A 17,367-nucleotide genomic window follows, 5' to 3' on the forward strand; every position below is an offset into this window, starting at 1 on the left:
GTCCGCTTTGTGTTACCGAGGGTCCCTGGCCGTTTCCCGAGTTTTGATTACTGGTATTTCCCTCAACATTTCGGCGATACTGCAGTTTACGACATACTTCTATTGTATGACCTGTTCTTTTACAGTACCTGCAAGATGGTAAGCTCCCATTAGTGGAGTTGCTTTCCCGTTCATTGTTCTGGCTATTTTGAGGTAGGTTTTGTATCGGAATTTCACGCCTATTTTCAAATCTATTATTGTCATTGTCAAATCTCTGGGTATTTCGAGGCTGATTTTGTGTCGGGACTTCGCGCCTGTTGTCAAATCTGTTGTTGCCATTGTTTCCGTTATTCTCCCTTTCGTTTAGGGGTTGGTTTTCCCGTTTAAAACGACAATTTATTGTGTTATGATTATTTCGCCCACATATACGGCATTTCAGTGATGCTAGAAAGTTAGTTTGTAGCGCGCTTTCTCTTATTTTTTCCATATCGAATCGTTTACCCAAATCTATAGCTCCGTCAAATGCTTCGGGAAGGGAAGTGTATCCCTTCAAATATAGCCCTGTGCTAAATTCTGTTGGCAGACCCTCTATGAAGCCTTTTAATGTTTCAGATTCTATGGATTTCTCTGTTTCCTCATCTATGCTACCGTTTGCACGTCGTTCACATTCGAGAATTGAAGTTTTGAGATCTTTAATTCGGCCAATGTATTCAATGATATGTTCACTCGGTCCCTTGAATATTCTAGCTAGTTCTCCGCGGTAGAAATTTACTGATCGAGAAGGTGTGAAAACTGACGATAATTTGTCTAGGAATGATTCGAGCGTGTCAAAGGTTTGATCCTCTACTACAATGTACGCTTTATCTTTTAGCTTTGCTTTAATGTTCCTAACCAACTGTTTTTCTAACCTGGGTGCAATCACACCTTTTGCTCGTCTACATGCTCGGACAAACAGTGGGAAAGCTACATTTTCTCCGTCAAAAGATGGTACTCCTGCCAAAATTGAACTCATCGGAATTGATTGTTCTGCCGTAATAGGTTCTATATAATTTTGCGGATGTTCCATTGCACCCGTATTGACTGTTTTTAATATTTCCTTTAAATTTGCTAATTCTTCCTTTATACTGACATCTGAATTTGGAACGCTTTCCTTGGGTTTTATTGATTTTACTTCTAATTTCGCAATTTCGCGTTCTTCCTCCTTTTGTAAATCTTCTAATAATTTTTGCATTTCTGTTTTCTTCCTTTGGTATTCCTTTTTCCGCTCAGCTAATAGCAACATTTGAGGATTCATAGTTTTCCGTTTTAATTTTCTGTCTTTAAGTTCTTCGATTTGTTTCTGAATTTCAGCCTGTTCTCTTAAAAATTCTTTTTCGCATTTTTCTAATAATATCTGAGGATCTTCAACTGTTTCCAAATCTTGAATAGGATTGCTACAATGCGAACTATCGTTTACGTCTATTTGCATATTTGTTGTTTCTTCTCTTGATTCGGGAGTTTGAGATAATGTTTTATTAGTATTTATGACCGTCTGTTCGGTTTTTTCGGACACTGTCTCTATCCTAATTTCTGATTCAGTTTGTTTATCTAATGATTTTTGATTTGACCGCGCTTCCTCTAATTGTCTCTGTGCTTGAACGCGTTCTTCGCGTTCCTTATCTAAATGTTTTTGTATTTCTAATTGTTTGACTAAAAATTCCCGTTCTAATTTTTCTTGCAGCTCATTCTCTCGTTTCTTAATTTGTTCTTCTTGTTTTTTAGCTAAATCTGCTGACCGTAATTCTACCACTTCTTCAGCTTTTCGTAACCTATTTTGCAAGGCGTTAATTTGATCATTGTATGCAGCTTCTGTTGCCTTAAACTGTTGTGATGTACTAGCAATTTTTTCACGCTCTAAATCTAATAGCCGTTTTTCTTTATTCACTTGTTCCGTGTAAGCTAATAATTCTGTTTCCGTAAGTGGAGTAGGCTTTCCGGTTTCATTGTCCTTACTTCGCGTTATCGGCATGATTTTAAAATAAATAGGCTTTGCTGTCACCAATGAGTTTCAATACTCATGAAAAGAAAAATTGAAATCGTAATAATAAAAAAAAATTCCGATTTTTAGCTAAATTCGATCCGCACCGCTGTTACCACTGTTATGAGCTGGGTTGGCTGAAGACCAAACCACTCGATGCGTATAACGCTTAGTTGAGACTAAATTTTCCGGATATATTATTTGAATTTGTTGACACCGTTCCCCCCTTAATTAAACTGGCATTGATGTAAAAATGGTCACTTACCTTTGTTGTTAGCAGTTGATTTTCGGGCTCTGTGGGGCGGCTCTGCGTGCTCGGCGAGGAGGTATACGGTATTAAATGACTGGTTTACACTCGATATGGGTTTAATTACAATTATATGTTTATTCGATAAAAATGAGGTTAGTTATGTACTATGGTAGAAAGGAAGTTTGTGTTTGAGTAAAATAACGCGGAGTTCGCTCAGCGCTTGACGTGATTGGATTTTGTAATAAAAACTGAGAGAAAGACTTCTTCTTAAAAGCTGACTGACTACTGCTCGACTACCGTTTTGCTACTCATTCACTACTCTCTTTTAAAAGATTCGGGTGGTCTTGTCTGAACTACTTCCTGATTGGTTACCAGTATCCTTAAGGGATGCTGGACCAATCAGGAGGGCCTGATAAAATTTTGAGTTTTTCTATTCGTCAAGACTACCCCCGCCCATCGGGTACGGTGTAGCATGAGACTTTATCATTAACTATCCCGCCTTTACCACACGTGCGGGTAGGAATTTCCGTTTTATGTTTGTATATAATAAAGATATCCTTATTTTAATGTTCGGGCCAATATTGCCCAGACAGACACTTGAGATAGACCCATACGGATCTATCCGTTGCACGTGTTCATTTCCAGAAGTTATAAAAAGGTGATAAAGAGAGCCGTATGCATGCAATGCATACGGAGACGCAAAAATAAAAGTAAAAGATAAAAATATAAAATATAAATGTATTAAATTAAGAGGTAATAAAAAAGATAAAACTAGTGGGTAGGGGCAGAGGAGATCGAGGATGTAACACAACTTCAAAATAAACATTGATGCCGTTTACATTTAATAATATAAACATAGGAGTTGCTTCAACTTTTTGTTTACTTGTATGTTTATATAATGCGTTACTCTCATTACTCTTAACCTTAGCACAATTGTAAGCGTCATTTTCTAATTTTAGATTTACATTTACATTAACATGCGGTACATCGTCATTTACAATATTTGTTTTACAATCTACTATCGTTTCATATTCGTTATATTCAGTAAGATTCAATTTGAAAAAATCATATTCGCTTGACTCTTCGACTCGTTCATCATTTTCCGATTGCAGTAAGTTAACATTTGTATTTGTCGGAAATTTATTTCCCGTAAACCTACATACTTGGGCTAAATGCCCTTTTACATTACACTGATGGCACACCAAATCACGATATCTGCACTCCTCACGCGTGTGATTTCCCTTGCCGCAACAAGAGCACTTCACTACACTTGTTTTCTGCGTTGATCGTTGACCTTGCCGTGCTTCGCTTGATGATCGTTGATTTCTGTGTTGTTGCTGCTGTCTTCCGTTGTAGTTATTTTTATATCCTTGGTTTCTTCCTTGATAACTGCTGCCTCGATGCTGCTGCCATGGTTGTGTAGCACCGCGTAATGCAAATACATCTGCTTTTGCATTTCTGGTATCTAATGCATTTTCTGAGGATGCGGCGTCTTTTTCTGCTGACTCTCGAGTGGTAGCAATTTCACATGCTATTTTAAATGTCAGAGATTTTTCTTCAAACAGTTTCACTCGGGTATTTCTATCTTTTATTCCGCAAACAAACTGGTCCTTCAGTGCATCATCCAGGTTACTAAAATTGCAATATAGCGATAGTTTTTTTAGGCGCGCTACGAAGTCAGCAATAGTTTCGTTTTCTTTTTGACTGGCTTTATGAAAAGTGCAGCGCTCCATTGCCTCTGATGGTTTTGGTTTAAGGTGGTCAGACATGAGTTTTATATTTTCGGCGAACGAAGTATCTTTTATTTTCTTTGGAGCCGCGAGCTGTTTCAATAGTGCGTGTGCGTCATCGCTTAAATGCGTAACCAAGTTTGCTATTTTAATCGGCTCGTCCGTGATCTTTTTTGCGGTGAAAAAGAAATCTAATTTATCTTCAAACAGCTCCCAATCGTCGTCTAAGTTAAATTGAAAATGTGGATCGCCCATATCGCTATCTTTGTCTGAATCGACGTTGCTAGACTTATCGTTTGCTACCTTTTCTTGTGTAGGTAACGTAGTTTTCTTACTTGGTTTTTTTGATTCCGACCCGTCTACTTGCGTTTGTGAGCTCGCTGCTTGCTCTGATGTTTCTTTCTTTTCACTTTTTTTTATTTCTGATCTAAGTAATTCACGCAACGTGTTATAATTTTCACCCTCTTCAAATGCTACACCTCTGTTTTGTAATTCTTGTATTATCTCTCCTTTGTTTAGATTTTGTATCCAGCCTGTTTTATTCGACATTAATTTGCAACGTTGCTCCTTTGAATTTAATGAATGTAATTTTATGAACTATTAGCCCCTTCCGACTAAATATAGTGACCGATTTATTTTCTTTTTTTAGAACAATTTTCGCTGCGTAATACGCCTTTCCGTATTACGCTTAACTGCAAATCTTCAATTGCTTCCCGAACACGTGTTTGCCACTAACCTCAAAATAGTTTTTGAGCGCGTGGTAAAGGTTTATCTGTACTAGTACGCGGGATTCTTTTTCTTGTCGCCAGTTATTATATATCAATGGTGTAACGTAAGGGTATAAATGATTACTCACAACACAGCTGGATGATATTTGACGTATGGATTTATTATGTATAAAGATACGGCTATGCTACGAGCATGCCGGAGTACCTATGTGCTTGTCGGAGCCATGCACACAACTGACTCGCTCTCTGAACGTGAGAGTAGAGGCGCTACGGTATCACACATACATATGCAACTAGGAATGTATATCAATACATTACAACAATAATATCGGTTGGCGCAGCAACCTTATTCTTTTTGAAGACATAAGAGGTTTATAAACGTCTTTTATCTATGCTGACTACTAGATCATTAAAGAGGGGGCAAAACGGGTGATTTCACCCTTTGTAACAATATATATATATATATATATATATATACATATATATATGAATATATATATGTATATTATAATTTTCAATTTACTTTTAAAAAGAGGGAAATTGAAAAAAAAAATTTTTTTCCACAATCTTTCAATTTTTTAAAATTATGTATAATTATCAGAAAAATCCTATATATTTTTAATTATTCGCTTTTTTTTTATTTTATTTCATTATTCTATAATTTTTTTACATTCACAATCATTTTTTATTTTATTACATTATTTACCTCAATTACCTTCATTTATATTTTATTATATAAATGTATAATATAAATATATATAAATATATATACCGGGACAATCTCTTGAAACTATACATATAACGCGCATGCGCCAAATAATTTAATCTCATTGGTCGGTGAAATCGCGCCGCGGTGATGTTTTCATCTGCTGAGCAAGGCGCCAACGTACACAAAATGTAACAAAAGCTGTAATTCTCTCGCGCGTAAAGCCGTAGATTGAGGTTATGCTGCTGTTTATTTTTACGTAGCGTGTATTGTTCAAGAAAAATAGTATCGTTCAGCAATACCGTGGTTGATTTCGGAAGATATTCAACCGACGCAATAAAGAATTTAACGGAAAAGCAAATATCAAATGATACAGAAATTGGGTGTTATTTATTGAAAGAAGAAATCTGACATTCAACGTGAAATGTCATTAACAAGTGGGAATCTGGACAAACAGAGGTAGGTAAGTAAAAACAATGTTTATTGTGAACAGATTCTTTATTTACATAAAATTAAAAATAAATGAATGGTTGAGACCCAGTAGAAGGTATTTCCAGAGTAGATTCGTTACGGTGCAGTGCTCCAGAAGTCAGTAATTAGTGCCGATGAACATGAAATAAATAAAAGAGATGAGTAACAAGGAATAAAGAAATTATTCATCTTAAACACGAAGCTTAGGGGGACAAGGAGTAGCAATTAACAGAAAACGTACCCGACGCAATACTCACAAAAAACCTCGCCGACATCATTGATTAGTTGACAAAGTTTTTGCAGCTCCATTGTACAACAATCAATGTTCCGTTAACAAAGAGGGTTCACCAGATATCCAAGAATAAAAAGAGAAAAAGAACAACAGTTAATATTACAGTGTAAATCATGCTATTAATGAAAAATTAGGAAACAAAACAATAACTTACAAGACAATCGTCCGATAACACTGGGAGACCAATCTCCACTCTTCTGATCACCCCTCGTCTGGCCATTGGTGGCCTTTCAAAAAGTGCTGCCGTTTCTTTTGCCTTCAAAAATACCGGAAGATCCTGTTTGATAATAATAGCTTCTAATATTTTCAGGTACGAAATAATTCATTGTCAAAGCGGGACTAAATTTGTCAGGCATGGAAGCATGTAAGTAAATTTCCAATTACGTGATCTTTGACAATGACAATATTTTAACATGGATTCAATGATAAAATTGTTTTTTTTTTCAGTAGGCTCGAAGTTTAAACTTTAATTAACACGAGGAAAATTATGTCTTACCTGATGGTCAAAACGTTTAGGTGGCAAGGATCCTGGTTTCTCGAGCGGTGCAATCATTAGAACCATCGAACCTGGTTGTTTCGTCAGACATCAGGTGCTAGAGTGAATTTTATCAGGCCATCGCCACCTTCTTAACATCAGTTGAGGCAAAATTGAAGAGCGGGATATACTACAGATCATAATGGCTGAATATCCCATCATTTTACTTTGATCGAGCCAATAGCGATAAGTTTGTTACTTAACCGTTGCTGCCAATTCATTCTACCGAGGAATCATTCTGTGCACCATTGTAATTTAAGCATTATTATTGACCAGCATTGTTTTTCAAACTTTATACCATTTGATTTGGTATCTTATTTTGAAGCTTACTTTTACTCTCTTTGGCATTGAATTCAGATAAATAGTTTTTCAAGTCCTCAATTAAATTGTAGGGTTGAATTTTGCTAGGCATACTGAATCAATCTAAATCTAGAACTGTTAAATAAGTTCAGTTAAAAATGTCTTTAAATTTAATCTTAGTTGACGGTGTCATCTGGCTAGCTAGTTGCACGATAACTTGAAACCAAATTCAATTTTACACTCTTTATAGGGTCCTACGCTAAGACTGAAAGCTTGTGAATCTCCATGTACCGCAATTATTTCTGCATTTCATGTTAGCATTATCTGGAGCAAAAAAAATCCCATTTTGAGATTGAAAATGGATCCTGAAACACAGAGTTATTCAATAGCACGAATTGAAAACCAAGAATTTTATGATGGTTTCTGCAACAAAGGGACTCTTTCCAAATATCCTTGTTAGAAGGTGATGTTCGGAGGACTATAAACAAGATATTGTATCGGATTACATTATTTGGAAAAAAATCTTCATAAACTTCGTTAAAAATTAGATATTCATTTATTTTGATGGAACAAGGGACACAATCTTTACATTACTTTAAAATTGACATTACTCTAAAACATGATTGTCCTTGAAGCTAATTGTGACATTGAGGCGCATTTTGAGAAACTTGATTTTCAACTTGTGTCACAGGATGTGATTTACGTTCCTGAGTTCTACGCTTTCGATTAGATTTTCTTTGTTTCGAACCGCACTTACATGAAATACAGAAATCATTTTAATAAATCTAATATTACTTGAATTTTCAATTTGAGTATTAGGTTCCCTTCATTTATTCAATCGAACATCATTGAAAATTTGCGAAATAAATTCTGATAATCATTCGGAAATTTTAAATAGTAGTAGCAATAATTTGTTAATCGGAAAAAATACATTGACTATCGACTATTCGTAAATTTTGTTGAACTATTTTCAAGAAAAAAAAGATTCACAGTTCCGTTACAGATGGTGAGATATTTAAATTTCTTGAACGCTCGGTTTAATGTCTCATTTTCGAAAGTGATAAAATTCAATATTACCGCCTGAAATCACAAAAGAGTGAGAAAGTTGCTTAGTTGCTTGAAAGTGGCGATGATCTTTGTACGTCTGACAAATTGAATGGGCAGATAACAGTGAATATCAGAGATGTAATTATTTTAGTCGTATCACCTGTTGATAGATAAAAATTCCACTGTTATTTCTAATGTACGAAATAATAAAAATGATTAAATAAAGTGTTCGCACCTACCTGCTGCGTTTCTTCCAAGCACCCAACATTTAAACAGATTTCTCATTTTAGTCGAATAAAGCCAATTTTCAAAGAGCATTAGCATCAACTTTCCGAGTCACTACCTCGACTGTTTGAGATTCTAACCTCAAAAATTCGTATGAACTACTACGCCGCCAGAAACAGAGTTTGACAGCTGAAACTCGGAGTGGCCAACCTGCCCGAGCAGCCGATAAAACTCGCGCATGCGCATTATATGTATAGTTTCAAGAGATTGTCCCGGTATACATATATATCTACATGTATATATATATATATATATATATATATATATATATATATATATATATATATATATATAGATATACACATATATATATATATATATATATACATATGTATATTATAATTTTCAATTTACTTTTAAAAAATGGGAAATTGAAAAAAAAAATTTTTTCTTACATTATTTTAGTTTTTCAAAATAATGTATAATTATTAGAAAAATCCTGAATATTTTTAATTAGTCGCTTATTTTTTATTTTATTTCATTTTTTCATAATTTTTTCCTTTCACAATCATTTTTTATTTTATCACATTATTTACCTTAATTACCTTCATTTATATTTTATTATATTAATGTATAATATAAATATATATAAATATATATATACATATATATCTATATATATATATATATATATATATACGAATATATATATATATATATATATATATATATATACATATATATATATATACACATATATATATATATATACATATATATATGAATATATATAGGAATATATATCTGTATATTATAATTTTCAATTTACTTTTAAAAAGAGGGAAATTAAAAAAAAAATTTTTTCCACAATATTTCAATTCCTTAAAATTATGTATAATTATCAGACAAATCCTAAATATTTTTAATTATTCGCTCATTTTCTATTCTATTTCATTTCCTTATGATTCTTCCATTCACGATTATTTTTTATTTTATTACATTATTTACCTCAATTACCTTAATTTGTATACTATTATATTAATGTATAATATAAATATATATAAATGAAAATATACATATATTTGTGTACATATATATATATATATTATAATTTTCAATTTACTTTGAAAAAATGGAAAATTGAAAAAAAAAAATTTTTTCCAACATTATTTAAATTTTTTAAAATCATGTATAATTATTAGAAAAATCCTAAATATTTTCAATTATTCGCTTATTTTTCATTTTATTTTATTTTTTTATAATTTTTTCCATTCACAATCATTTTTTATTTTATTACATTATTTACCTTGATTACCTTCATTTTTATTCTATTATATCAATGTATAATATGAATATATATAAATATATATATACATATACATGTATATATATATATATATATATTTATATATATATATATATATATATATATATATATATATATATATATATATATATATACATATCTATATATATATATATATATATATATAAATATATATGTATATTATGATGTTCGATTTACTTTCAAAAAGAGGGAAATTGAAAAAAAAAAAATTTTTCTCACATTATTTCAATTTTTGAAAATTATGTATAATTATTAGAAGAATCCTGAATATTTTCAATTATTCGCTCATTTTTTATTTCATATCATTTTTTTATAATTTTCTCCATTCACAATCATTTTTTATTTTATTACATTATTTACCTCAATTACCTTCATTTATATTCTATTATATTAATGTATAATATAAATATATATAAATATATATACAAATATATATGTATATATATATATATATATATATACATATATATATGTATATATATATGTATATATGAATACATGAATACATATATGTATATTATAATTTCCAATGTACTTTTAAAGAGAGGGACATTGAAAGAAAAAAAATCTCATTCCACATTATTTCAATTTTTTAAAATTATGTATAATTATTAGGAAAATCTTAAATATTTCGAATCATCCGCTTATTTTTTATTCGATTTCATTTCTTTATAATTTCTTTCATTTATGATCATTTTTTATTTTATTGCATTACTTACCTTAATTACCTTCATTTATATTCCATTATATGGATGTATATTATGAATGTATGTCAAAAAGTATATGTATATATGTATGTTTATATATATGTATATAAATATATATACAGGGTGTCCCTAAATTGAGGGACACGGACCAGCCAGCGTGATACCTGACCGAAATGCAACCGAGAATTTCTTTACCGGAAGGTCGTCCGACGCATAGTTTTTGAATTATAAGCGATAGCGTTAGGCCAATCAGAGTGCACCATTTCATCTGGATTTGCCGCCACGGAAATTGCTGTTTTGTTCGCTGGATGAATTATTATTATTCGGTTACAAAGTAAATATCGGCACCACCCCTCTCTCGCTGTTGTACCCCTTCTCGAGCGCTGACCTCGGTATTGTTGCCGCGGCACACGCTGCCGGCCGCACACCCACGGACGCACACTTGTGTGTGTGAAAATAAGCGAATGCCCAGCTACACAATACTACCAAACACACATCTACGCGTGAAAATAAAAGTAAATCTCGAAATAAATCAGCGGATTTAAGATTCAACGTTATAAAACACTTCCAATCATCGATGTATGCATAAAACTAGAGATTTTAGATGATTGATATGCCGTTAGGGTTCATAATTAGTCATTCAATCAATCTGAATTATGCTTTCCGAACATTTTCTGTGTCTTTGCAACACAACTTTTCCACTAGTTTCAAATTCATCATTGACATCCGATTCTTCAATAATGCGAGGAAACAACAACTCGCTGAATTGACGTGTCAATAGGTTTGTAAATCAATTACAATTCACCTGAGTTACCACAAAATAACTGAATAAATGAGAATTCACGGAATCACTAAAAATGATAACTGAAATCATGAGAATTATTTGAGATATAACTGAATTAGGAAGAGTTGTGATAAGTCAAGTCACTTTGAATAACTTTAGATTCGTGCCAAAATTTTATGTTTAGAGAGAAAAATAATTAAATTCAAATAAAAAAGTAATTTTAAATCAAGAAGAAGAAAATTTCCAAATACCTGAATTCAAATGAAGCAATTTGAATTTAATAAATCTATCCGAATTTAAGGAAAAATATCAATCATTATTTGGATCAGAAAAATGAAGTCGAATTACATGAATAAATTCAATTAATTCAACTCAAAAAAATATGGTGTCATGCAAATTCCCAGTTATTTCCTCGTCGATTCAATGTGTGTCTGGAGTGGCAAGTAACGTTCAAATTGTTGAGATCAATGCTAGTGATGGCCACTTATCTGAGAATAATCGATATATCGATTAATCGATTTCAACAAAATAATCGGACACGGCTCGATTGAATTGGTAAAAATTAATCGATTTGGTAAATTTCTGCGTGGAGTCTTAAGATCAGAAGAGATATTTTGATAATTCATAGTCTTATTCAAAATATTTTTAAGTTTGATAAATTTTGAGTAATTAATACTTAAGTAACTTAACTTATCACAACTCTTCCTAATTCAGTTATATCTCAAATTATTCTCATGATTTCAGTTACCATTTTCACTGATTCAGTGAATTCTCATTTATTTAGTTATTTTGTGTTAACTCAGGTGAATTGTAATTGATTTACAAACCTATTGACACGTCAATTCAGCGAGTTATTTTTCCCTCGCATTATTGAAAAATCGGATGTCAATGATGAATTTGAAACTAGTGGAAAAGTTGTGTTGCAAAGACACAGAAAATGTTCGGAAAGCATAATTCAGATTGATTGAATGACTAATTATGAACCCTAACGGCATATCAATCATCTAAAATCTCTAGTTTTATGCATACATCGATGATTGGAAGTGTTTTATAACGTTGAATCTTAAATCCGCTGATTTATTTCGAGATTTACTTTTATTTTCACGCGTAGATGTGTGTTTGGTAGTATTGTGTAGCTGGGCATTCGCTTATTTTCACACACACAAGTGTGCGTCCGTGGGTGTGCGGCCGGCAGCGTGTGCCGCGGCAACAATACCGAGGTCAGCGCTCGAGAAGGGGTACAACAGCGAGAGAGGGGTGGTGCCGATATTTACTTTGTAACCGAATAATAATAATTCATCCAGCGAACAAAACAGCAATTTCCGTGGCGGCAAATCCAGATGAAATGGTGCACTCTGATTGGCCTAACGCTATCGCTTATAATTCAAAAACTGTGCGTCGGACGAGCTTCCGGTAAAGAAATTCTCGGTTGCATTTCGGTCAGGTATCACGCTGGCTGGTCCGTGTCCCTCAATTTAGGGACACCCTGTATATATGAATACATATATGTATATTATAATTTCCAATGTACTTTTAAAGAGAGGGACATTGAAAGAAAAAAAATCTCATTCCACATTATTTCAATTTTTTAAAATTATGTATAATTATTAGGAAAATCTTAAATATTTCGAATCATCCGCTTATTTTTTATTCGATTTCATTTCTTTATAATTTCTTTCATTTATGATCATTTTTTATTTTATTACATTACTTACCTTAATTACCTTCATTTATATTCCATTATATGGATGTATATTATGAATGTATGTCAAAAAGTATATGTATATATGTATGTTTATATATATGTATATAAATATATATATATATGGATATATATATGTATAATATAATTTTCGATTTACTTTTGAAAAAAGGGAAATTGAGAAAAAAAAAATTTTTCCCACAATATTTCAATTTTTCGAAATTATGTATAATTATTAGAAAAATCCTCAATATTTTTAATTATTCGCTTATTTTTCATTTTATTTCATTTTTTCACAATCTTTTCCATTCACAATCATTTTTCATTTCATTACATTATTTACCTCAATCGACTTCATTCATTTTCTATTATATGGATGTATATTATAAAGACATGTAGATAAATATATATGTATATATACATATATGTATGTATATATATATATATATATATATATATATATATATATATAGATATATATATATATATATATATTTGTCTACATATATATATATATATGTATATGTGAATATATATATGTATATTGAAATGTTCAATTTACTTTTAAAAGAGGAAAATTGAAATAAAAAAAACTTTTTCCACAATATTTCAATTTTTCAAAATTATGTATAATTATTAGAAAAATCCTGAATATTTTTAATTATTCGCTTATTTTTTATTTTATTTCATTTTTTTATAATTTTTTCCATTCACAATCATTTCTTATTTTATGACATTATTTACCTCAATTACCTTCATTTATATTCTATTATATTAATGTATAATATGAATATATATAAATACTAGCAGCCCATCCCGGCTTCGCACGGGCATATAATAATATTAGGTAATAATATAAATGTTATTTTTCTATAAACTCAGTGTAAACATTGTGTATTTTCTTATATTATATTATTGTTACCATTTACAAATTACCTACCGAATGTGTATGAGTCTTCTAGCAGCGACACCTGGCGGGCTAATTATCGACCGATGCCAAAAATTATTAAATTAAGCAGCGACACCTGGCGGGCTGAACTGGTATCAGCCGGTGATGAGCAATTATCACTTGTGCAGTTATCGACCGATGCCAAAAATTATTAAATGAAGAATAATTATTAAACAATAGCACTAAGAAGTATAGAAAAAGTGATGAACCTATTCTCAGACCTACCGAATGTGTATGCAAAATTTCATCGTAATCGGTTCAGCCGTTTCGGAGGAGTTTGGTGACAAACACTGTGACACGTGAATTTTATATATATTAGGATATATGTATATATACATATATATGTATATACATATAAATATATATACACACATATATATATATATATATATATATATATATATACATATATATTTGAATATATCTATGTATATTATAATTTTCAATTTACTTTTGAAGAGAGGGAAATTAAAAAAAAAAAATTTTTTCCACAATGTTTCAATTTTTTAAAATTATGTATAATTATCAGAAAAATCCTAAATATTCTGAATTATTCGCTTATTTTTTATTTTATTTCATTTTTTTATAATATTCTCTATTCACAATCATTTCTTATTTTATTACATTATTTACCTCAATTACCTTCATTTATATTCTGTTATATGAATGTATAATATAAATATATATAAATACTAGCAGCCCATCCCGGCTTCGCACGGGCATATAATAATATTAGGTAATAATATAAATGTCATTTTTCTATAAACTCAGTGTAAACATTGTGTATTTTCTTATATTATATTATTGTTACCATTTACAAATTACCTACCGAATGTGTATGAGTCTCCTAGCAGCGACACCTGGCGGGCTAATCATCGACCGATGCCAAAAATTATTGAATTAAGCAGCGACAATTGGCGGGCTGAACTGGTATCAGCCGGTGATGAGCAATTATCACTTGTGCAGTTATCGACCGATGCCAAAAATTATTAAATGAAGAATATTTATCAAACAATAGCACTAAGAAGTATGAAAAAAGTGATGAACCTATTCTCAGACCTACCGAATGTGTATGCAAAATTTCATAGTGATCGGTTCAGCCGTTTCGGAGGAGTTTGGTGACAAACACTGTGACACGTGAATTTTATATATATTAGGGTATATGTATATATACATATATATGTATATATATATAAATATACATACACACACATATATATATATATATATATGTATATATATATATATATATATACAGGGTGTCCCTAAATTGCCTCCCACGGACTAGCCAGCATGATACCTTGTTAAAATCCAACCGAGAATTTCTTTTCCGGAAGCTCGTCCGACGCATAGTTTTTGAATTATAAGCGATATCGTTAGGCCAATCAGAGTGCACCATTTCATCTGGATTTGCCGCCACGGAAATTGCTGTTTTGTTCCCTGGGTGAATTATTATTATTCGGTTACAAAGTAAATATCGGCACCTCCCCTCACTCGCTGTTGTACCCCTTCTCGAGCGCTGACCTCGGTATTGTTGCCGCGGCACACGCTGCCGGCCGCACATCCATGGGCGCACACTTGTGTGTGTAAACAGAAGCGCATCCTCAAGAATAAGGGATACAGCAGCGAGAGAGGGGAGGTGCCGATATTTAATTCGTAAGCGAATAATAATAATTCACCCAGACGAAAAAAACAGCAATTTCCGTGGCGGCAAATCTAGATGAAATGGTGCACTCTGATTGGCCTAGCGCCATCGCTTATAATTCAAAAACTATGCGTCGGACGAGCTTCCGGAAAAGAAATTCTCGGTTGGATTTGAACGAGGTATTATGCTGGCTAGTCCGTGGGAGGCAATTTAGGGACACCCTGTATACGTATATATATGAATATATATATGTATATTATAACTTTCAATTTACTTTTAAAAAGTGGAAAATTGAAAAAAAAATTTTTTTCCACAATATTTCAATTTTTCAAAATTATGTATAATTATCAGAAAAATCCTAAATATTTTTGATTATTCGCTTTTTTTTTATTTCATTTCATTTTCCTATAATTTTTTCCATTCACAATCATTTTTTATTTTATCACATTATTTACCTCAATTACCTTTATTTATATTCTATTATATTAATGTATAATAAAAATATATATAAATATATATATACATATAGATCTATATATATATATAAATATATATATATATATACATATACATACATATATATATATATATATATATATATATATGTGTATATATATATATGTATGTATGTATATATTTATATTATACAATAATATAATAAAATATAAATGAAGGTAATTGAGGTAAATAATGTAATAAAATAAAAAATAATTGTGGACGGAAAAATCATAAAAAAATGAAATATTGTGAAAAAATTTTTTTTTTTTCAATTTCCTTCTTTTTAAAAGTAAATCAAAAATTATAATATACATATATATATTCATATATATATGTACATATATGTATATATATATATATATTTATAGATATATATGTATATATATATATATATATATATTTATATTATACAATAATATAATAAATATAAATTCAGGTAATTGAGGTAAATAATGTAATAAAATAAAAAATGATTGTGAATGGCTCAAATTATAAGAAAATGAAATAAAATGAAAAATAAGCGAATGATTAAAAATATTCAGGATTTTTCTCATAATTATACATAATTTTGAAAAATTGAAATAATGTGAGAAAAATTTTTTTTTTTTTCAATCTACATTTTTTAAAAGTAAATTGTAAATTATGATATACATATGTATATATATATATATATATATATATATATATATATATATGTGTATATATATATATATGTATGTATATATATATATTTATATTATACAATAATATAATAAAATATAAATGAAGGTAATTGAGGTAAATGATGTAATAAAATAAAAAATAATTGTGGACGGAAAAATCATAAAAAAATGAAATAAAATGAAAAATAAGCGAATAATCAAAAATATTTAGGATTTTTCTGATAATTATACATAATTTTAAAAAATTGAAATATTGTGAAAAAAAATTTTTTTTTTAATTTCCTTCTTTTTAAAAGTAAATCGAAAATTATAATATACATATATATATTCATATATATATGTACATATATCTATATATATATATATATATATAGATATATATGTATATATATATATATATATATATATATATATATTTATATTATACAATAATATAATAAATATAAATAAAGGTAATTGAGGTTAATAATGTAATAAAATAAAAAATGATTGTGAATGGAGAAAATTATTGAAAAATGAAATAAAATAAAAAATAAGCGAATAATTAAAAATATTTAGGACTTTTCTAAAAATTATGCATAATTTTAAAAAATTGAATTATAGTGGAAAAATTTTTTTTTTCCATTTTCCCTCTTTTTAAAAGTAAATTGGAAATTATGATATACATATATATATTCATATACATATGTATATATATATATATATATATATATATATATATATATATACATATATGTATATATATATATATATATATGTATACATATCCATATATGTATATATATATATATA

General features: G+C 30.0%; 1 long non-coding RNA gene across 1 annotated transcript; it reads right to left on the reverse strand.

Annotated features, from left to right (window-relative positions):
• Positions 1–5,870: 5,870 nt before the first annotated feature.
• Positions 5,871–6,729, reverse strand: LOC124308511 (uncharacterized). Its single transcript, XR_006909009.1, has 2 exons — positions 6,670–6,729; positions 5,871–6,429 (listed from the first exon to the last, which is right to left on the reverse strand). It is a non-coding gene; the product is annotated as an uncharacterized LOC124308511 (long non-coding RNA).
• Between the last annotated feature and the right edge of the window lie 10,638 nt (positions 6,730–17,367).

This window comes from Neodiprion virginianus, chromosome 7, assembly GCF_021901495.1.
Source record: "Neodiprion virginianus isolate iyNeoVirg1 chromosome 7, iyNeoVirg1.1, whole genome shotgun sequence".
NCBI classification, from domain to species: Eukaryota; Metazoa; Arthropoda; class Insecta; order Hymenoptera; family Diprionidae; genus Neodiprion; species Neodiprion virginianus.